This window comes from Diuraphis noxia, unplaced genomic scaffold, assembly GCF_037042655.1.
Source record: "Diuraphis noxia isolate RWA-SAM2 unplaced genomic scaffold, SU_Dnox_SAM2 contig0004, whole genome shotgun sequence".
NCBI classification, from domain to species: Eukaryota; Metazoa; Arthropoda; class Insecta; order Hemiptera; family Aphididae; genus Diuraphis; species Diuraphis noxia.
The window spans coordinates 31,235,948-31,261,333 of NW_028301714.1; the positions used below are offsets into that span (position 1 = coordinate 31,235,948).

The following is a 25,386-nucleotide window of genomic DNA, read 5'->3' on the forward strand; positions in this document are numbered from 1 at the left end:
ACAAATTGTGATTAAATTCATCATTAAAGGATCTACCCTAATATTGTAGTATTATATTATTAATTATAATTATCAAATAATTAAAACATTGTTTTACATTCAATGTTGATTGAGAGAAAATGAATGAACGGAATAATACATCCACAGACGACCGCCAGAGGTTTATACATTACACTTTATTATTTTGGAAACTAAACCTATGTAAATAATTCAGAAATAATTAAAATTATATTTACTGGATAATTTAATACCTACCGAATTATAGTAATTCATATTATAATTGTTGCAATTAACGTATTTTAAGAATTTATATTTAAAACATTTTTTATACTCCGTTTAAGTAGGTAATATTTTCATTAGATCACAAATTAAATAACGAGCAGTTTTTAACTAAAATTAAATTTTAATAATTAACAACATAAATAAATAACATTAAAAACAACAATAAAATAATAATAAATAATATTGTATTTAAAAATTTAATATCTTATATACAAACAAAAATCAAATTACGTATTAAAGATATTTTATTTTATAAATTAGACAAAAATTAAAATCTTAAGGTATTTAACATATAAAAAATACACAATTATCACTCGTGATTTACATTTGATTTTTATCAAAAAATTTAAATTTATGTACCTACCTAACCTTCAAAATTATAAAGTCTATATTAATTTAACTTTCAGGTCTCAGTGAAAAATGAATAATTTTCCGATCTTGATTGATAGTATAATATATAAATTCAAAAAATTGGCTAAAATAACCATGCATCTGCTTGGCTTCTATCCCACAGATTATGCACTATATAATATTATTTTGTAAACGTTTGTTTGTGTATACGCCATTTACTTTGATAGTTATCACGTGGCTATACGAGCCGAGCCAAATATATTGAGATTAATGAGATGAAAATGCACAGACGACTCTGTCGACTTCAGTCAATGACGAATATACGTAGTCATGATAGCTATATTATATCACAAAAAACATAAATTTTAGTAGGTGCCAGTACAATTTTATAACATTTATTATTATTTGTATTATTAATATCTATAAAATATAATATTTTTTTAGTTCTTAACTTGGTCTTGGATAGAACGGTTATTATATGAAGTGAGAATATCCGTTGTTTATATACCATGTGTTGAGGGTTGATCAAATAATATCTCAATGACCAAAAAAATAATTTACTCGATTTGCAAAAGTTATTTCTAAAAAAGTCTATAAAAATAAGCTTGGATAATTATATTTAATGGAATCTGTGATGTCTGTGAATGATAATTAGTTATTTGAAAAAATTTAATTGCCAGAGAGTACGAATTTTATAATAGTACTGTAAAATCTATACTCGAAGAGAATAATCTAAAGATGACAAAAGTGATATTATAATTTTAATGAATAAGTATGAAAATTTGTCAGTCAATTATATTGAAGTTGAGAAATAATTAATTTTTATTCTAATGAATTGTACGATTATGCTAATATACATATTATGTTCTTAAATAAAACTTCCTGTAGAGAAGATCAATGATGGGGACTCAAAGCATTCTAATCTATAAAAACAATGTTTTAATATATTTTAAATTAATATCAATAAATCAGAGAAAATATTATCAGCTAAAACTATATCAATCAATTAAAATATTGAAAAGATCGTAAGGTTTCCGCCAAAATCCTGAAAGGTTAATTTTCATAAGAAAGATCTGAAGTAGAATTCGATCTGCTGACCTTTCCAATGTTAATAAAAACATTAAAAGTAAGTTAATAGTTTGGTTTAATATTAAAGTAATAAAAATTAATTAATTTCTAAATAGAATCATGATATAGTTCTGATTAGGAAAAAAACATTCAAATCAAAACAGATACGTAAATATTTCCCTGAAAATATTGTAGATATAAATCACGAACTTATGCTCATATATTAAAACATATTTTGGGTAGCGAAATAACTATCGAAAGTATATAGCTGGAAATTAGTATGGACTACCCAAATAACAGGCATTTGATCAAAAACAACCAGAGAGAAGTAGTAATAATAATAAAATAATTACTAACGATATATTCAAAGTAGATGAAGGAAGCTTCTTATCTTTGATTTAGATTTGTCTTCTAGCAAATAATTAATACACGACTAAACAGATCTTACCAAGTATTTAATATTAGTTTTATATTTTAAAACAAAACTCAGGTTTACTTAACTAAAATTAATAAATATTGTTTTAATAATGTAAAAACATGTTATATATTGACGATTTATCTTCACCTTTTTTAAAATAACAGTATTTATATTTTTTCAATAAAATATAAGTAGTATTTAATTAAATTTTTATGAGTTAATGCTAATGTTTTAGAATAAATAATAGTTTTGATATTATTATTTTAAGTGAAACATGAATAACTTTGAATTTTAACTTTGTGTAAATGGATATTACCTATATAATAAATGTGATAGAGCATAATTTTATAATTTTTAATAACCAATATTTCAAAGTAATAACTTATTGTAACTTGATTGTATTATGTACAACGGACGATCAGTATAAATATTCAACTGGTAGTGATTGTAGGTCAATATTATGGAACACCCAGCGGCAGTGGCGTCCGCAAGGGTGGCTAACGGGTTGAAGCCCCTCCCCCCCAATTGCCCGTATTATTGTTTTTTTGTTTTTATATTTACCTCGATTTAATATAGTTTCTTAAATCGTGTGGTTACCTATTCATTGCAAACAATACAAACCATATTGTCCTAAACTGGCTATACTCCTTAGGTTCATAGATATTATTTTTATACATTCCATAGCCAGTAGTCATGATTAAATATACATCTTTAGCCGTACCATCACAGTCCATATAAATCTATAATCTATGATAACAATTGAACTGATGTTAGCAACACTATCCGTCTATCCAAGCATTGTTATTCCGATCACAGATATAGATAATAAACTAGATTGCTAACTGTGATAAAAAAGTGAAGTCAGATACTAATCAAGCCGCCATCTTTGAAAAGGGCACCAACAATATTACTAATATTAGTAGTAAGAAATATTTATGAGAATCGTGGTTTTAAATGTTCCATCCTTATTCCTTACCTAAGCGTCCTAAGCCCCCCTAAATATTTTCATAGCCCCCTCTGATAAAAAAAATATTGAATCTCAGGATTTTGTGATTTTTGTGATAAAATATTTATTACATTTAATCATCTATCTATAATATCATTGAAAATTATTTGTTATTAACTATAGAAATTGGTTTTTCCACTTGAGTGTATTTTCGTCCATAGCTCTATCAGCTAATTTATTCTGTTGTAAGAAACCTTAAATATAGATTTTTCAAAGAGAGTTTACTCATGACATGCTCTGTTGAATGTTTTATTAAAATGGATTTTGTTGAAAGTTCATATTTTATAAATCATTAAAAGGTTAATATTACATTTTTAATAATATTTTATTTTCTCAATAAATTTATTGTAATTTTTATTGTTTTAGGATGTTTTAATGATAGATATTCATTATTCATGCTTTAAAATCAGAAATGACTGTAGCAAGAAACTGCACGATTACCATAATACTTGATTTTGATATTAATGATATTAGCAAAGTGATTGAAAAACATGTTTATCCCAATATTTATAAGTTGTTACAAGTAGCAATAAGTATTCCCATAAGCTCAACCACTTACTAAATAGATAAAAATTGGTTTACGAACCATGTATAGGTACTACAAGACCGTTTCACAATTTGTTAATGTGTTAATAGGTACTTTAAATAACATGAATGTTATACTTGATATTACTAACAGTAACATGGTGGATAAATTAATATTTGATATATTATATTGTCTTACCTACATTATGCATATTGTGATTTGTTTGTTAGTTACACAATAAATTATAAACTATATTTTATGGTGATTGGTGTTACATTAAATGAAAGACTCAAGAGACAGGCACATTATTGGTAGCAGGCAAATTGGTTGTCAACTGGGTGAGGATGTCAATCAATTATATATGTGAAATATGTATTTCGTGAATCATTTTTTATTTATATACATCAATGTTATAAATGTTTATTTATTAATAACGAAAATATATTTGTGTTGTGTTTTATGTTTTGTTGTACCTTTTATATTAACATTCATGTTAACAACAGTTAGCAATCTAGTTTATTATCTATATCTATGATTCCGATACTCGAGTTCACCTGTTAAACCTGTGACAACTGAGTAATTATTTTTTTTTCAAGTCCCCTCCCCCTCATTGAAAAATCCTGCATACGCCACTGCCCAGCGGTAATATTGATATTTTTATTGAAAGACTGAATCTAGTCACTAGATTATTACACACAATAAAACAGTTTAACGGCAATAATGGTTATTACGTAATAGTTTGCGGGATAAATATTAAATATCCAAATTTATCTTACGAAAAACTAAACATATTTTCAAATCATAATTTTTTCTCTTGTCTATTAATGATTGTACTCAGGTCAAAAATAATACCAAATAGACCAAATTTTTATTGGAAATTGGATTAATCCTAATATACAAGCTTTTATTTTTAATTGCAAAATTACAGGTCACTTTGGCACAATAATAAGCTTTAAAATCCCAGTATAATATTATTTACCAAAAATGTTTAAATATGTAAATAAAATCTTCTGGAAAATATTTACTGCAAAATTAATTTAAATCGGCTAATTAACTTTATTCATGCGGAAAATTTGGTTCACATATTTGATGCTAATGATTTCTTTTTAAACGTTTTTAACAAAAATAGAGAAATCCATTCAAAATGCATCATACAACAGTTCCTATAAAAATGCATCTTACAAAATAAAACATTAAAATACTGGATAAAAGAGCTGTTAAGCGGGTGACGCTCTGCTGTACAGTAGGTAAGTAACAAGTGGGTCACTTTAATGGATAGTGTTAAATTTGAAGTCAAAAATATAATATAATTTTATACAAAAAACGATTCAAAGCGAAAACGTTTTTTCAGCCTAGGATCATGTATGTTGTTATCATTTAGGAGATGACCGATAGGTTGAATTAATGTTATTTTTATAATTCTGTAATAATTATTATATGAAATAATTTGCTAATATTATCATATTTGTATATATTAACATGTTTTAGAAGTTTCAAGTACACACAAATAATATTTTTGAATTACAACAGTCAACAATATAATCTAAAAACATTATTTTCGCTTATTTAATAATATCCAAATTCGAACTTAAAATAACTATACAAAAGAACTATGTTAATATATTTTTTTAGTTTTTTTTTTTTTATTTCAGATTATAGATTTAAATAGAATAATGTTTACGAATTTATAACTCAAAATATTTTCCAAACTTTTATGACTTAAAAATCTTAACAAAATTCTAACTTTAGAAGCTCATAAAAATTATTGTGAATTAACGCTCATTTTTTTTTAATTTCCGCTGACAAAAACATTACTTATATGAGCGAACTTAAATTTTTGACCGAGTGAAATAATAATCAAAAAGTCCCTTATCCCTATAAATAGCTCAACACGAGTCAAAATATTTTAAAAATCTTGATGTATAAAAAATGCTAATATAAAATTCTGTAAAAATGTCGTATATTTATGGTAATATAGTTTAGATTTACACCAAAAACCAAAATCATTTTGATACTGACACAAAAAATCATCATGTAAGACCAATCCATGGCTCTGTTCACAATCTAATAAAATAAAAGTTACCTAAAATAAAATTTATATATTTACGTTCATTTGATATTCTAATATATCAAGTACACTGATCAAAGAGACAAAAAAATATACTATCAAAATGTATTACAAAAATACAAAAATAGTCCTAAACGACTTAACAATTAATAAGGAAAATTATGTTCAAAAAACTGGAAATTCATAAATCATTGACAAAATTAAACTATACAATAATTCAGTTTTAAATAATTAAATAATAATTACATGTTAATTATATTTTTTTTTTTTTTTTTTTACTGATACAAATTTAAGTGTTGAAAATAGTATAAAATAAATAGTATTTTAAATAAATATGAGAAAACATATGAGGAAAATCTAAATAAAAATTGTCATGTTACTATTTTTGTGTTTTGTATGCCAATTACACAAGATAAAGCTAAAAAGCATATTTTTAAAATTAAACCTTATACACCTTTTTATGCAAATAGGATTGCATCGTAAGCTTACTTAAAAACACTGTTTAGTATCACTTATTCACTGCGGCTATTTAATATATTTTTATCTACAGGAATCTACCCATCATGCTTTAAAAAATGTATTGTCCTTTAATCAGTTGACAAATTAAATTATTGTTATTATGGACATATATCGTAGTAATTATACTTATAAATTTCTTTTTAAAAATGCATTAAAACCAGCATTATATATTTATAATCGTCAACTTTTTAATTCTGATTACCAATTAGGATTTTTTCGTAGTAGATCAATAAATATTACACAATACTCGATCAATAAATATTTACATAAAAATCAAGATTTGAGTAGTAAAACTATGTATACTTTTTTAGAAGATAGAAATACATTTGACTATGTGAACTCTAAATTATTACTTTAAATTAGTTGCTGGAATTATAGGCACACACTGAAAATAACCTCATTAGATTATACCTTACAAATAGTTAAAAATAATGAATTAAAAATGTTTAAACTAATTTACGATATACCACAAGGAATTAAACTTGTGGCAATTTTATTTGTTATTTTTATTATTATAATATCTAACCATTATATGTGAAATAAAAATCATTGTACGGGATAAACTCTGGAACTACTTATCAGGAATTCTCGATTTTTTTAATGAAAGAGTACATTGTGGAGCAAGTTTTCGGTATAAATTTAGTCCAATAAATTCTTGGGGTTAAAGAATTAGGTTATTGGAACGTACAATAGTATCACCATTGTTCTACCAAAAAATTTACAAGATATTAAATATTTTTGTATATTGTAAGTTTGCTATCGGTTTCAAATCTAAAGTGCATTATTTGTTATTTATTATAACTATTTATTATTTTTTTAGCACTATTCATTTCACGTTTCGAGTTTTGCAAATTTGTAAATTTGTAAATCCAATGAAATTTATAACGGGAAGTTTTGAACATGACTGGCCAGGTATTAAACTACGAATTAAACACACATTTTGAATCTTATAGAGTTGGTATTTTTAACGGGCAATAAAGTGCATGGAGATCACCTAGTATAGTATATATATATGAATTGCTTGTTATTATTTGGTGGTGGTACTAACAATTAATATCATGTAAATTTATACAGTCGAGAACAAAAAATTTAAAGACAAAAAACCACTACATAGTACCACCTTTAATCATGAAAATCAGTTATGGCCACATTTCTTATAAGCTAGAAAACCCTCAATGTGCAGATGGGATCACATTTAATATTATAATATAACTTTACAGTAATAGTACACAACAAATAAAGACAAATTACCTTAACATAATTAACAACAAATTTAAAGTATATAATATCAGCTTCAGTTAATTAGTGTTATCTTTGGTCGCTATCAATTTAACCTATGTTATTCATTATTATAGGTACATACGCTCCAACTACACATTATTCATTTAGAAATAATTACGACTATTGCAAGTTAGCATGTTTAATGAAAATAAATAAGCTAAAAATTGTAGTGACTTTGAATGAATGCATTTTGAGTTTTGACAGAAGTTGTATGAAAACAAAAAGTTTATCCCAGGCTGGGGTCAACCTTATCTGACCTTTTTGATTATAAAAATACATTATAAACTAAATAATAATCACGTCAAGGATTATAAAGGATAATATACCTTCAAAATCCTTAGGTACTTACATAATTTTAAACAGTATTGTGTATACCTACATTGTTTATATTATCACGTCAAATAAAAAATGAACAATTTCTAATGATTAAACTTAACTATTACTAGTAATACTCCAGTACAAGAATTTAACTTAAAGTAAAAATAAAGGTTTTTATTTTATGTTGTATAATCGCCAAACTATTTTAAATGGATCGACTATCAACACATTAAGTTATTTTATTTCATGCACTTTAGATGTACCTACTCAATATTTGAGTAGAAAAAAAAAATATTATACTTTTACAACAATGTATTCTTTATTTAACTTCATATCATTGAAAACTCTTTTGAGTAACATTCATGTTTTTTTTTTTTTTTAAATTTCAAGTGAGGTTAAAACATTAATTTACAGTGATTTACCTATTTTCATAATTTTTATTTATCTTGTACGCATGTGAAAAGAGATTAAATTTTCATAAACAAAGAGTAAGTGAATGTAATATTATTTATTGAACCCATTCGTTGTTATATTATATTAAACTTACCATAAATTAGATATAAATCTAAAATAATGTTTTTTATAGTAACATCAATATTAAAAAAATAATAAAATAAATAAATTTTATTTCTAATTACTAATTACATAATAATAAATATAAGTATTAACACTTCAATTTTAATGTGTATACGCCTTTTTAATTTTAACCATATCTTGACGGTTCGGCTATATTTAAGATATCATCGAATATCTTTTCTCATTTATACATATTATAAATGTATATTTTATGTATGCATATAATGTTTAAAAAATGACAGCTATAAGCACTGCTACCTATGGTAAACTGAATTCTTCTCAGCAGGAAAGTTGCAATAATTTATCTCTGCTTTACAATTTAAAATAATATAATACAGCACAACTGAATATGGGTCAGGAGGTAGCAAGATGCAACGAACATCCAGTATAAAGGATTCAATATGAAAATATTTACATAGTACTTTAATGTGTTAAAAACACACTTGAAATCATAACATAATGTCTAAATTTAATCAATACTAGGTTGATTATTTATATTTATGATACCTATAAGATATACGTATTTGACTTTTATGAAATCCAACATAATATACATATACTAAATATTTATGGATTAAATTAATATTTTAGCAGGAAAAATCAAAATCTATTGCCGTTGATAATTATCTGTCGATTATTTTCCTGTACAGAAAGTGCTTGATTTATGTATATTTTTTTTTCAATATTTTTGAATGATTTCCTGAAAATCATCTAATAACTGACTTAAAAATAATTATAGATTAATAGACTCACATTATTACAATGAAAATTAAATTATATAATATCAAATTTTAGAAGATTATTAATTATTTGGATGATCGTTATATTGGATTTTAATTTACTAAAGGAGAATGGTGAATGTCCACAACTTCCAATCAATTTATGTTGTACCCAGAAAAGATCTATTCAAAATATATAACCGACTTGAAGTGGATTTAGTAAATGACTTGTTAAGATGCCATTTGATATTTAAATACTTATTTAGTTTATTTGTTTTATTTGTTTAGATCCACAACACCCTACTTAACATATTATTATAATGAATTTTAAAATGTAGAGACACAAATAATTTTATGAATAATTATGACATATCAAATGAGTATTTTATAACAAACAAATAATACTATAGTTTGCAGCATAACAAAAAAATCAGGAAATTACACTATAAAAATTAAAAACGTGGTATTAACTTTTAACCTTAGTCCTTAATGAAAACATTAATTACCTTAAGGTAATATGGTAATATGGTTAAAAAAGTGTATGTACAATGTTAAAAATACACAAAAAACAATAACGTTTTAATTGACTATTTACTTAATAATAATATTATTTTTTAATAAATACAATACAATTCTTGGTATCTTGATATTCGTAGTTTTGGTTCCACTCTCTTACCCGAGTATCTGAACATATCTTATACTAACATATCTTTATATCATATATTAAGTGTAACTTATTTTTAATGCTTTAGTTGTATAGCGAATTGCTTAACTTTACCAAATTATTCTCATGATAAAATATTGAATAATTTATGTTTTTTTAGCATTCAATAATTTATTAAGTCAATAATTATTAACAATTTAGATTTTAAAAAGTTATAATTTACCTGCTTTTTATCATTAAATGTATTAATTTAATTGATACGATGTAAAATATTAATCTAAAACTAAAAACTAAATTATATTCGTCACGAAACTATAAAAGATTGTAATAAATTGAGTGATCGAAAAATAGCATTTTTTGTTTCTCTGACTTGATCTGTTTTTCTATAATTCATTAATAACTCTAAATACAAACTTAAAACTAATCATTTATAATTATTGATATTTATATACGACTTAAAATATGGTATACTTGGATGTAAAAGTGACGTCAAACTTTTTAATTTTATTCGCTGTATAAATAGAGGAAGAATATTTTTAAATTTACGAAGTGGCAACCTAACCTATGATATCAAACCAATATTAAGTTAATAAAAGATTATTTTTTTTGAAGCAAATCGCTGTAAGAAAATCGTCATATTTTGTAAAAATTTATAGTACATTTATATAGTTATCAACTTTAATTTTTATATAATTTCTGACCATTGAAAATGTGAATAAATTACACTTTTTGTATATTAGTATACTAATATTATGATTATAAGTTAAGATGCAGGAACTTAATGTATAAACTTTATACTATAAAGTATTTTTAAAAATGCAAAGGTACCTACGAGACAAAAATAAATGGCCTTTCAGAAAAACATAAAATATATTTACTGTGGAAAAACTCAAAAATCAATTTTATAAAAACCTTTACCAGTATTTAATCAATTCAAGTTTTAAGCAATATTATCCATTATTTTTAACTTGATATTAAATAAATATAAGGGTTTTGGTGTACATATATATTACATACTAAACAATTTAATACATTTTTAGCTGCGTTATTGTGTTAATTGTAAAAGTCGTATTTCCTTATCTATATAATTTAAATTAATTATTAAATAAGCATTTTTACGTTATGTTGTTTTTAGTCTGTAATGACGCATTTTTTCAACATAATGAAATAAAATGAGCACAAACGACAAGATTAAAAACACAAACAAATGGAGTTAATTTTGTTTCAAAATTCAAATTTAGTTGGAATGAGTGGGGTCAATGGAATTAATAAAATTTACAGCTATAGTCTGTAATGAGTTTTTCCATTTTTCATATGCCAATATTGAGGAAGTAAGTTTTTGAAAACTTGGTAAGCCAGCAAAGGATAAGTAGTGATGTGCGATTTGCAAAACTATGACGGTTAATAATGTGGAATAGTTATGTGTATTCGAGGGAAAAATCGTGATTTGTAACGTATGCTAATGACAGTTGGGAGGGATGAGGTGCAAGAAAAATCTACATGAAAATGTTTAAAAGTATTATAGACTACCTTAACCGAAAAAACTTTTAATTAATTATGAAAAAAATAGATTATATTTATTTATTATGATTTTAATATTATGATATTAGCTATTGTCATTCTATATTTAAATTGAATTTGTATTGACATTCATATTAAATTTAACTGAAAAAAGTAAAGGACATAAATTTACAAAAAATAAAGGATATAACTTTCATGGTAGATACCTAAGAGTAAAAATAATATGGATAGAAACAATCGAATTTTGAGCAATAATCATATTATAGCTTAGGGACCAACTGAAAGAAATCGGAAAAGGTAATATAACTCTACTAGACTCAATATTTTTCAATCGATAATTGTTTTCTGTCTAAAAATGTGTTTTTCTTTATTGTAAAACACTGAATTATACTCCTTATTATATTCCTCACATCGATCAGCATATAAAACTTAAGATAGACAATCACGTTTCACTCAAAATTAATGAAAATCAAAAAATGCGTTGTATATGATATTATGTATTATAATAAAACGTGTTACAATTATTTTACGTTTAAATTAATCGATATTCATAAGAGGTTTAAATTTAAAAAACAATTTAAACCTTAAGTCATGTATACATGTATACCAAACCATTTTAAAATTAAAGTATTTTATAAATTACCCCGTTAATTTGTGACACTTATGAACAATCGACACATTTCAAACTCAATAAATTAGAACAGTTGGGTATTCTATATTTCCATCATAAAAAGTACGAATTTCAATTATCATACATTGACTAAAATTAATTATTATTTATTTTAAATTTGTACGTAGAATATTTGACCTGTCTTTACTCATGTAATGAGATTAAAAAAATAAAAATAAGATCACTGAGGAGAAAGAAGGAGAAAAAAAACCCGATTATTAATTTACTAAGGGTGTGTGGCTAGAAATCTCTTAATGGAAAGCAAGTGATATATATTTGTATACATATTGTATAAATAGTCCTGGGAAACGGAGCAAGGGTATTCATCCAAAGCGACAAAAAAAAAAAAAAAAAAAAAATCGCTTCTCGAGAGACCAAAATTCGCACGTGTTCGGTAGACTAATTAAACACTACCGTTTGATTAATGAAGCCCTTACGACAAATTATCATTTGAAACACTCTGTATATGCAAATGCTCGTACAGACCTTTGTGTCTTTAGGAACTCGAATAAAATAATTACACAGCTATAGTTAAAGTAATTTAATATCAGCTTTATAATATATTATGTGTTAATTAATCCACCTATACCAAAAGTAACTAATTTATTCATTCTATATACAGTAGGTAGACAACCACTATGGGAATAATATAATTTATTACATTTATTTAAAATAATAAATGTATGTGATTTATTTTTCGTGATATTATTCTATCATCATATCGTGAATAATACTGACATTGGCACACCTGACAGATAACTGATAAGTGTTTTTGTGTCTTTTAAAACGAATAGCACCAATAAATCAAACTTTCAAAATAGTAGTAAGATAAACATTAAATAAATACAAAATTAATAGAATACTAATATTTTGATATTGATTTTAGTTTCATTTAACACACCGATGTTGCTCATTATACATGACAATTTTGTGACTTAAAACAGATTTTGCATCGGGTAAAAATTATTCAAGCATCATAATAATAATAATAATAATCTATTATGTCCTTAACTTGAACAATTTAATATAATAATATGATAGTATAAAAGCTGAAAAAGAGTACATAATATGTGTAAAGCGAATTATTTAACATTTATGTTTCGTGTGTAGGTACGCACCATAAAGAAGGAGGTTGACATCACAGATATAACCAAAATAAACTTTTTAGTTTTTACCTTCTCGGCACAGTGTGATGTGATTTTTGGATAGTATCCAGTGTCCACGTGTAGATGACCCAGTGTAACGCTCTTCGGAGAGAATGTTATCATTGTTATTATAATTAGTGTAGAACATTTTCCGACTTTTTGGCATCCGTAGAAACGCTGTAACTCGTGGCAGTCCCAAAACATGTTTGAAAATTTGATTTCAATGTTAAACAGCACCGATTATTAGTAACGTGTGGTAATAAAAAGCAAATAAATTAAATAAATGCGGATCGCTTCTTAAATATATATAATATATATGTATGTATAATAAAATGAAAATTTCGTAATTGAACCACGATGATTTGTTGATATTATTATGTTTGTGTATTTAGCGGTGAAATTTGGAAGTATTTAATATTTTCTTTATAATAATGTTAATAAATCGGCATAGTAGGTACTCAAAATATTAAATAAATATTAGTTAAAGTTATCATTTTTTTTTTTTAATTATAAGGAAACTGGTTCAACCAAATACATCTATTATAGTTCCAGTCATAAGAGATAGAAACTAGAAAACTTTAAAATTATATTCATACAATTTGTATGTTTATAACTGTTATTTTAATAAAATAAGAAAAGAGGTGAAATGTCTACAGCTAAAAAAGCATCAACATAATATTTTGAATATTTAATCATTTTTAAAAAATACCATTATAAAATTTGAAGTATTATGATGTAAGTTGTTCTTGATACGTCATTATCTATTTCATATAAGTTACATTAAGTCACAGCCAAAATCGATTTTGTGTAAAAATTATCGTTTTTCGTTAATTTGTTTTTTTGTTTTTCTAGGTGATTTTGAAAACTACTGGGAATTTTAAATTTAGATCTCCGGAATGCACTAACTAGATTCATATTTCCACAGGAAATGAAACTTGAAAATTAAAGCATTATTTCAACTACTTATCTTAACACAAAAAATGACAATAAAATTCATCATTTTAAAATCGATACATTAATCGCTTTGCTCAGGATCTTAAAATATTAATATTAAATGTAGTATTCATTGTGATTACTTTCTAAAGAACTTCAATAAATTAGAATGTGTTAAAAACGTTTTTAATAATATCAATCAACGATAGTACGATACTGTTTATTAACAATTATTATAGTCCAATATTGTGATTTTAAAGTTCCTACGTCGGTATCCTTAGGTAAAATATATTTTCTCTCATAATAAGTTATTATAAATCATAAAAATTTTAAAATATCAAATATACTTAGGCACAATTTATATTGATTCTATTAATAAAAAAAAAATTATATTTATTGTAATTTGAAGTTTTAATTTGTATGAAAAAGAATATTCAAAATGTATAGATGAATAACGATTATTTCTCTTACTATTTTAGTTATTATGTTTATAATTCAAAGAAAATCAATCATTTGGTTTGGACTTTGAACAATTTTTTATTGTACGTATGTTATTTTTTTCTATCCATTGTGAAATTGTAAAAATATTTAGACCTATTTTGTGTAATTTATATACCATTTAATTATTTACACTATTCAGTGATGGGTTGTATTAACTTATAAGTTATAGGTACTAATAATATAATAATTAATAATTAAATATACGCAATATATTTTGTCAAATCTCCACATTTTAATACAGCGTACAAGTCATAAAAAAAAGTCAATTATAAATTGTTTGGTAATAGTACTTAATATATAAATAAATGATAAAATAAACTTAGTTTTTCGTACCTATGCAATATCATTTATCATTTAATTTAAATTAAACACTTCTATTACAGTGAACTACTCAAAACAAGGTTTAATATAGATAGGTACACTCGAAAACTACTATACAGCAGAGTGACATATCCAATTTATTTCAACTAGTCTATGATCATGGATTATTGAGGGATTGCCCCTCTGAATAATTCAATAATTACATAAATAAACATGATTTTGAAACATGAACTTTTGACATTTATTAGCCCTTAACGTTATTATGTATGTCCATCTTTTGTAACTTCCATTCGTATGGAACTGACATTGATGATTGTATTTGTTGATCAAAACATTTATTTATCTACAGCTATTACAACTATGAAGTATAAAAGTAGTATGAACCTACTCATCGTAGTAGATGTATGAATATTACAAAATATAAAAGCCACTATTTTATCGAGACATAAAATTGAAGATTAACCGTTTTGGTAATGTAAAATTTAATATGCTGAATAATTTGATTAGTCTGGAAATATATAAATTATTCTCTATATTTCATCTTCAACTCATAAATTACGTATAGAAACCGGAAACTTAGATGTCCAGGTATGCATCGTACTCTATACCTTAAAAATCGTTCCATCGATTGCAGATTTATGTGCTTTTTTAACAATAACAATAAATATTATGATTGACTGATTGGTATATTGTGTAAATGAATAATAATAATTAACTGATATAAAATTCAAAATATATAAATTATATTTATATTGTTAATAGTCATGTTAAAGAATTACAATTTTTCAATTTATCAGATAATTTGTAATTATTCTTAATGTAGGCGTGCTAATATATAACCATGGTACCTACTACCTATATAGTTTAATAAAGAGAAAATACATAACATATTATTATACATAGGAAAAATAGAAATAATATCAATAAAATAAAATTTTTAATCAGCATTAATTCGTTAATTTGATAAGTTTTGTATAAAAAAAATCATACTTAACATAATTATGTACAATTAATAGGGTTACCTTCTGGCAGCAAATAAAAATATCATAATAATATATTGAATATTAATAGTTGGAATATAAAATATAATCTTTATTCGATTATTATAATTTTGTAGTTCATTAAATTTATTTTAAAAATAAATGTTATTCATTTCAGAAAAGGCATTATCAGATAATTTAAATAATAAATTTATATTTAGATAATCTCTTTGTGTAGTTATTGAATTGTTTTTTTTGAAATATACTGACTATTAAATATATAGACGTTCAAAACTTTTTAACATTGCTTTAAATCTTATATCAATATTATGTTATTTTTATCGTTGTACACTTAATAATATTGTCAAACCTCTTTTATATTTAATTTTTCACATATAGGTGTATGTTATATAATATAACACTTATGCCATAATAAAAAAGAAATCGTATGAACCAAATTGTGTATATTATTTACACTACTAATACCGATGAATTATTTTAATTAATAGACATAAGTACCTATTATTTAATGGCAAAATTTAATTTTTTACACAAATTGTTTGATAAAAATATCAATAAAAGTTGATTAAATACTCTGGATAATATTTTGAACTTTGAGCTTAATAACAAGTCAATTAGCTCTGATATTACAGACAACAATACAAATTTGACTCTCGCAAATTCGTTTTAATGCACGTAGTAGGTCAGAGAGAAAACAAATAATACCCTAACATCCTTTTGTCTGTGTGAATTGTACAAGGATAGAATATATCCATAGTTATATACCAATGAATGAATGTACCAATATTATTACTTTAGCTATCTGCGTTGAAGTCATCATCACATTATTTAATATTATTATTCCAAACATTCATGTTAGTAAACGGCATCATCACTCATTGAACAAATTTCATATTTTAGTAAATAAATATCAAAATTTAATATTATTTTTCTATTTCACTACAAATAATTATTTTCAAAAATGTATAATAAAATAATACATGTATTACTACCGTATATAAATGCATGCGTGGATGTGTGTGTGCATATTTTTATATTTAAAACTAAAGTAGACGCACGAAACAATAATATCAAGATTATTATTAATTATTATTAATTATTTTATACATTTCTGTATATACAAAATTACAAACAGATTGATTTACTTATATAATTAATCACGGTCAGATCAACAGATTGGAGTAATCACTAATCGATATTCGTCAACTTCGCGAAGATGTCTTCGGAACGCGAGGAACAAAAAACTAATCATGAAATCCCAACGAAAGGTCCTGATTTTTTATAAGACAATTTACGCTGTTGCTGAAATTGTAAACAATAATAGTGGATGGCCAGACAACACAAACAACATGTAGTCCAATGTAAGTAATATTATCCCAGTATACATATAGGTAGTTAATGTTATATATTATAAAACTTAAAAGCAAATGTGTGAATGTAGTATTATTTCCTTAACGCAGAATCTTTATTCTATTAAAACTGTAATTTATAATCAGTCTCAAAATAATAATAAAACCCATATTATAGTTTGATAGCAGTTATTGAATTAAATCGTCGTGGAACATTGCGTCTTATTTAATATGCACAATGGCTTATTCACTTATAAAATAAATAACATTATAGAATTGTACTGTTTAATACACATCTTAAGAACAATAATAATAGGTGCTCGTATATAAAAAAAAAAGTATAATAGTCGTACCATTAAACATGTTTATTTTCACTTTTGAGTAATATCCATTTCCGTTACTAATCCTAAACTTTCTGATAAACAAAAAAATTGACTAAAAAAACTCGATCAGACGCGTGATTTGTATGCAAATATATTTTAATTGGTGTGTTTAAAGTCCATTACGATAAGCTGCAAAGTAAGGAGTACGTCTTATACTAAGAACTATCACAGCAGAATATTAGGAATATAGTTCTTAAGATAACACGAAACAAAAAACAGAATATTATAGTCAATAAACTTTTTTAGAATAATATAATATATTTTAATCTTACGTTGTAGGTAGAACTGTATAGTAATAGGTATACATTAATACATAAACTAATCAACTGAAATACACGCAGATTACAGTCAAACACATCATCACAGAATTTCATAGGTATATACCAACAGGAACTTAGGTACAAAACTCAACTTGACGGAAATACGGACCCAACCCCGATCAAAACATGAAAATTATAAACTTCTTAAAACTAAACAACCTTATAGATAACTATAATTGTAATCATAATTTCTAAGATAATGTAACATAATGTAAACCTCAAAAAATCGTAAAAATTGTAATTAGTATTTAAAAGATTAACTATAATGGCCCTTACTGCCGAGTTATATAGTATAAAGATCAATAGAAAAAAAAAACTATCAACATTTTTATTAGAGTTTAAGATAGTAATAATTTAACAAGTGTGTAAATTCAATTTTCAATAATTTGGTTGGTTTAATATCGTGTGTAAGTTAATTTCAAACTCTATTATGTAGTATATTATAAATATATGTTATTTTTTTTTGTTTATGAAAAAAACGTTATTCTAAATAAATCCATTAGCTTAAATTTAAAAATGAATGATGGAATACTATACTATACTACTTTTATTTTAAGAAGAATGATTTTTAGATACTACTCGGCACTCGCCTATTATATTGGGATATACCTACTTGTAAAAATATAATGAAGATCATATAAGCAACAAGTACCTATAGTAACCTATTTTAAATTGATGATCGCATGACTCTTAAATTCTCAAACTATATAATTTAACTTTTTAAGTACCAACACTAACGATTTAAAGTAAAACATAAAACCACATAAAAGCACTGTAGAGTACCTATCTAATACAATTAGTTAAATTATTATGGAGAATAAATTAATGTAGGTACCAAGTAGATGCTTACTGATTTAATATCGTTTTAAATTGCACATCCATTTAAATAATATATTTATAACAGTATTCTTTATTATTCGTTTTTATAGACTTACGCAAAACTTACTTTAAAGACGATTTTTTTTTTTAATCAATTTAAAAATAAGTACCTACCTATATCAAATATTATAATAAATCTAATTAAATACTCAATGACTTGTCCAAACCAGTATCGTTTGAAAAAATATAGATATAAATACTGTTAATGAACTTAAATTAACTATTACTTGTACAATTCCTGTATTGTTATTATGCACTTAGAATATAATTTAAACAATTATTTTATTGCAAAACCAGATCAAATTCCAATCAACGCATAAAAAATATCATATTATATTTTGATTTTCTAGAAATGCGTATAGTACAGGATACTTTAAAACGAAACGAAATTTTAAAAAAATATTTATTTATTTTGTTAGGCAAGTCTGTTGTGCAAAACATAATTTTTGCCACAAACTAGGTGTCACGTGAAGCCACAGCCCAGTTAAAATATGCATAATAATATGACCTGCGTAAGCATGCACCTCTGAGTGTAGCACTCGATCAACATAGTTAAGTTTCTACAACAACCTATTGTATAAATTTACAATAACTGATACATATACCTTTATATTTTGTGTTGAATAACACTGTGTTCAATGGTTTTCACAATTTCATATATAAACAAAAGCATATTTAACAATTAATAATCCCAAAGCCATAATATTATACTTTATAGACACTATAATATAACAACTAAGACTAGGTAACATCTATATTATAATATAACGATCAGCCTACATTATTGGGAGATTCCAATATGAATTATTATTCTCTAATGTTGTTGAACAATATATTGAAATACCTGTGTAATATAAATAATCTCTAAATGAAAATAAATTATTTATGTTTTAGTTTTTTGAAAAATAACATCTAACAACAAACATATGACAACTTTTGAAAAGTGCAGGATTTTTTTTATAAAATAAAAATAATATCATCGTATAATATAATGCATCTTAGTAATAATTCGTGTTTAGTAGGTTTCCGACCAATATGAAAATTAAAAGTTGCTTCTCCAACGATTTATTTTGTGCATAAAAAATTATTTTATTTTTGGTTTAAAATCCAATAACAAAAATACTATGAATTTAATTAAAACAAAAACAATTAATGCATATTTTTAATATGTAATTGATACAATCAAGAGTGTATTCAATTGCTAATTATTTGTTTAATCACTTACGTTTCTAAGCCTTATTTATGTTCAAAATAAAACCATTATAAAATTTCTTGTAGCCTTTAACAAAGGGTAGTGTATAAACTTTTTCTTTGAAAATTGTATGTTCATATTTTAAACTTAAAAATGTTATACGTGCATGATAATCGTTGAGCGTATAAAGATCTCAACTTGTTAACACTTAACAAGTTTTTACAACTATAGAAAAATGTAATATTAAAATTATTAATTTGCCAAAAGCCAAAATCGTATTTTATCGACCTAGCATGCATGAATTCAGTACACCTACAGACGACAATTGCAGTTAAAAATAAAATGTACGTAGACAAATATACAAATATTTAGTATAGGCTTAGTATGCATGATGTACTGAATTAATAGGGCGATATGATGTTTAATTTTATTGTTATAAAAGGTATATTATTATTTAAAAAAAAAAAAATATTATTTTTAAAAATCAAATCTTATATAATTAAAACTGATTTACTTAAGGCAGTATTCCAATTAAATTTATTGTCAGTACAATTATTTTCATAATAAACTAAATCAATTGATCACTTACCCTATCTACTAGCGATAAAACCAAAAACACCCATTGTATTACTTATAATTTTATAAATAACTTATATCCAATATCTATTTTATAGATTATATTATCTGCTGATGCAGTTATTATATTATAAAAATTATTATTAATAAAATATAAAATATAACAATGCTGCAATATGAATATGTTTTAATGAACTGACATAAAAAACGCGTATCGTGTAAAAGACAATTGAATGCAATTCACTCGGAAAAATGGCTTTCTTTGGACTTTGAACCACTATAGGAATTCAGTGAATTTTTATATTGAAGGACAAAAGGCTGAGCACATCAAATAAAATAGTATTTCATTATACTTTATTAAAACTAAAATTAAAAATACTAACTTTATTAAAAATGCATGATACTTTATTGTGAAGATAAACATTGAATCATGATGATAATGTACTCAAAATAATTTATAATAAGTTGATGTAGGTACCAACATAAGACCTGGTTTATGTTATTCTAAAAACAGTTAATGTGATAATCTATTATTTTTAGTTTCATTTTTTTTTTTTTTTTTGCTCCATCTTATGTGTGTATTGAAAAATAATTTTTAAATTATTCCTATTTAGCCAGGTTAAATTATTAGATATAAATAATATTATACAAGAATAACTAAAAACATTTATTTCTAACAACATGCTTAACATAATATTGAATCATTTTTTAGTTTTCTATAATTATTTTCACTTTTTTTTGTTATTTAAATATTACAATAGAGCATAGGTGATTTTTATTCAATAGTAAGATTTGACAACATAGGAAGCTACAAAAAATACATAACCTACTCCAACGCTTTTGTAATTTTCACGATCTTTGCCAATGAGATTATTGTCTACGTATTGTGCTGCATGTACAATATTAGTGGCTATCGTTGAAAAATTAATAAGACATTATCTAAACAATCAGTGTTTGTTTACTTTGATTCAATAACAACGCATAATAGTAAGATTCAGTAATGAAATCACAATTTATTTTTGTTTTTGATATAGGTAGTTATTTATTTTGCTTTATTCTACCACAAAAATGTATGATTTATTAACTTAAAAAAACAAAAAAAATATTATTTTTATAGTTATTTTACAACAAATTATTGTAATCCAATTCAATATAATATAATAGTACCTACCTATATCATATATATATCATTATATCATATCATATCGCATATACATTTATAATTGATAAACTAATTGATAAAATAATAACATTAATACAACAATCAAATTAGATTAAAAAAGTTTTGGAAATGGTTAAAATATATTTTTAACAATTGTCCAGAAAATATATTTATTTCATAAGGTGTTTTATATTTATAGGTACCTATAATTGTCTATACATAAATTTGAACAAATAAAGTATAGTAAATAATAAAAATGTTTTCTCATATTATATGTAATAAAAACACAATAATATTATCGAGTAATTTCAAAAATTATTTTTATGTAGACAATTTAAGGTTTGAAATGTATTCAATATTAACGTTTTTTTTACGTAAAATTATCGTGTAAACAATAAATCCATGAATACTGAAAATCGTCCGAAACAATAACGGTCATAATATGCCTAACAATATGTGAACTTGATCGCAGTAATATTATTTTATTATTTTGAAATAAGTACTCAAATATCATATTGCATTAATTGTATGTTCTTACCTTATTACAGTATAGTAATGTGTCCCGTGAGAAGTGTCATATCCAATAAAATACGTATATTATTAAGTTTGGCCCCGATTAGGATTCGAGGGAATCGAAGACAATAAATCGTATGCGGAATAAATACAATGTATTACTTTTCGAAATATAAGTCGTATATTATCGTACGTATTACGCGTTGTATTAACTATCCCGACAGTGAAAATAATTTTGGAGTATAGAAATATTATTGAGTGATCAAAATGTTGTCTAATATATTAAAATTGAAAACACATAATATACATATTATACATTTATACACAGTCAGCGTAATAATATTTTATTTTACGTTGGGGAAGGGGTGATTACAAAATGTAAAAATTCTTATGATTTATTTTACGTCGTGTTTGTTCGGTCCCAAGAACGATTCGTATTAAAAATATAATATCGCGCTCACGTGGTGACGGAACGGCACATCGCGATGTACTGTACACATTTTGCTACCTCGAGGAAAACGGTTGCTGGAACGCTCCCCGAGATCTTGCGCTCTACGCGCTGGGCCTAAGTTGGTTTTTTACTCCCTTATCTCTATCACAGATGATGGAAAGTTAAAAAAATCTAAATATGATAATTATCATCGGACAATTGCAACAGAAGATTAGGTATATATGAATGTATTAGAAATTAAATATTAAAATATTGAAATGTTCGAATAGTTAGCGTTAAGATTTAATTGAGTTAATTAAATGCAATTAAACTGTATAATAGACTTGGTATTGTTATATTCCACGTACCACATACGTATCTATAGAAATATTAAATCATTATAATCTAAACACGTAAAAAAATGCGAGAGAGATGGATATATTAATGAGAGTATACTCCACAAATTTATTTGCAAAAGATGATAAGTAGTAATGATAAATTATGACATCTATTCCCAGATATAATTTTCATAATATTCTGAATCTTTTTAAGTTATTTACAGGCATGAGCAATATATAAAAAAAAAATAGTTTTTTTAAATAATTATTGTCGATTTTTTTAGAAGAAAATATACAATCTATATTACATAACATGGTAAATAGGTAAGAGAGGAAACATGAATTACTAATTTGGGGAAGGAAGCCATCCACTGATGACACTTTTGACAATTTGATTTAATCATTTTTTTTTTTAATTTAATAAATCTCTGCGCCATTTACGTTTTAGTCGCTTTGAGGGGCTAGCTGGGATTATGAGAGATGATAAGTTCTTGAAGAAAAGATTTGAATGAGTGAATAGACAGTTATACAATTTTTTATAGGAACATTTAGCTTTGTCATGAATAGTTTTTAAGTTAAAATATATATTGTGTAGTATATGGTTTGATATATATATATATATGGAAGGACATTTACTAAAATTATCCTTGATAGGAAATTTTTCGATTAGTCAAAAAACTTGAAAATTTAACACAAATTTCCTCATAATTTATCATTAGTGTAGGTAAATAAAAAAAAATTGAGCGTGATACCCTTATTTTTATCAGAATCTGAAGGTACAATTTCAATAAGACTCGTCAAAATAACAAAAAAATTGTTATAAGCAATTAAAATTAGTATTTTGACTAAATAACAATATTCGCAAAAATAACGATAAATATTGCAAATTAGTTTGTACCTTATTAAAAACTCATAACCTGTTTTATATTTATGCTATTTGGTATTTTTGCTCTTTTTCAAGCTATTATTTATTGATGATTTATATTTTTTTAGTTTTTTTCCATCAATAAAAAATGTTTCACTTGATCAATAACAATGAAAATAATATAAGAATCCTATTATAAGTTATAAGTATTTATTATTTTATTTAAAAAAATTAAAGATACATACCTACCTAAGCATGATTTTTTTTATGGACATTTGATGTTGAAATTTGAAAAAATTTTGATTTTTATATGATGAATGACGATTTTAGTTTTTTTGGGGGAGGCCTAAAACTTTTACATATATAATCATTGTTATATTATATATCAGAGGTGACCACTAACCTTAACTTTGAGAGCCGCAAATTGATAAAGTTAATTCGAGGTGAGCCACACATTGTAAAGCAGTGTTTATAAAATAAAGATACATTTTTCATTTTAAAACAAATAAAAGAACAGTTATTTACTTTTAATTTTAGTCTAAGTTTGGTTCAAGAGCCTCACGAAATTGATTTAAGAGCTGCATGCAGCTCGCGAGCCTCGTTGTGGCCACTCCTGTTATATATTATACACAGGGATATTATCAAAAGATTTAGATTAATTTAGTTAAATAGTTAACTAAATTACTATACCTAGGTTATTATAATTATAATAGCAATACTCGTATAACTATGTATTAGTATTATAGGTGACAGATCACCACTGTTCAGAACTAATCTTTGTGTGCAATGATTTATATTTTACCATTAAATTCAAATTTAACACATCTATTTTACTATTTTAGCGACTTACACAATGACGAGTTACACTCGACTCCTATTTAAACTATTCAACTGAACAATCATTCCTACCTACTATTTTTCCACGTTTTACGTATCAATGGTATTCGAATGTTGGCTAATCGTATATTATAAAATTGCCTACTATTTTAGATTGTAGGTATTCAATTGAAGTATTGGTAAGCAGAAATATAATTTTTTTATGAAAACTATTTTGAAAACATTAATTAATAAATACTAATGGTGTACTTTGGCACCTTTATTTTTTTCGCGTCTTATTAAATTGTCATAAAATGTATAAATCTCGCATTTGCTAGAGCAATTAGAGCATACGTGTTGAAATATATTATTAAAACCATAATGCGTACCTTAGAATTTATAAATTATTATAATATATGGAATTAACGTACGACGTACCTATATATTTATTATTAATATAGTTGTAGTTACCTAGGTATAAGTATCTATTATTGACATGTCATATGAACGTCAAAAGCTATTTCCTATATCTAATTTTCAACATTTTTATTCATTTCAAGTACAAGATTATAATAAATATTTAAAAACAATCTATACAATTGTGTATGATTTCCTATATTATGACTAAACAATTATTTTTTTAATAACATATTAACACTTGTTATACCTACTTCT

At 24.5% G+C, this 25,386-nt stretch overlaps 1 protein-coding gene across 1 annotated transcript in view; it reads right to left on the bottom strand.

The window, feature by feature from the left end:
- LOC107171764 (tachykinin-like peptides receptor 99D) overlaps positions 1-22,735 on the bottom strand; it is a 225,646-nt gene extending 202,911 nt beyond the window's left edge. The window contains exon 1 of the mRNA XM_089226839.1: positions 22,288-22,735. The gene's annotated coding sequence lies outside the window, so the exon portion shown is untranslated. The remainder of the gene's footprint in view (positions 1-22,287) is intronic.
- Between the last annotated feature and the right edge of the window lie 2,651 nt (positions 22,736-25,386).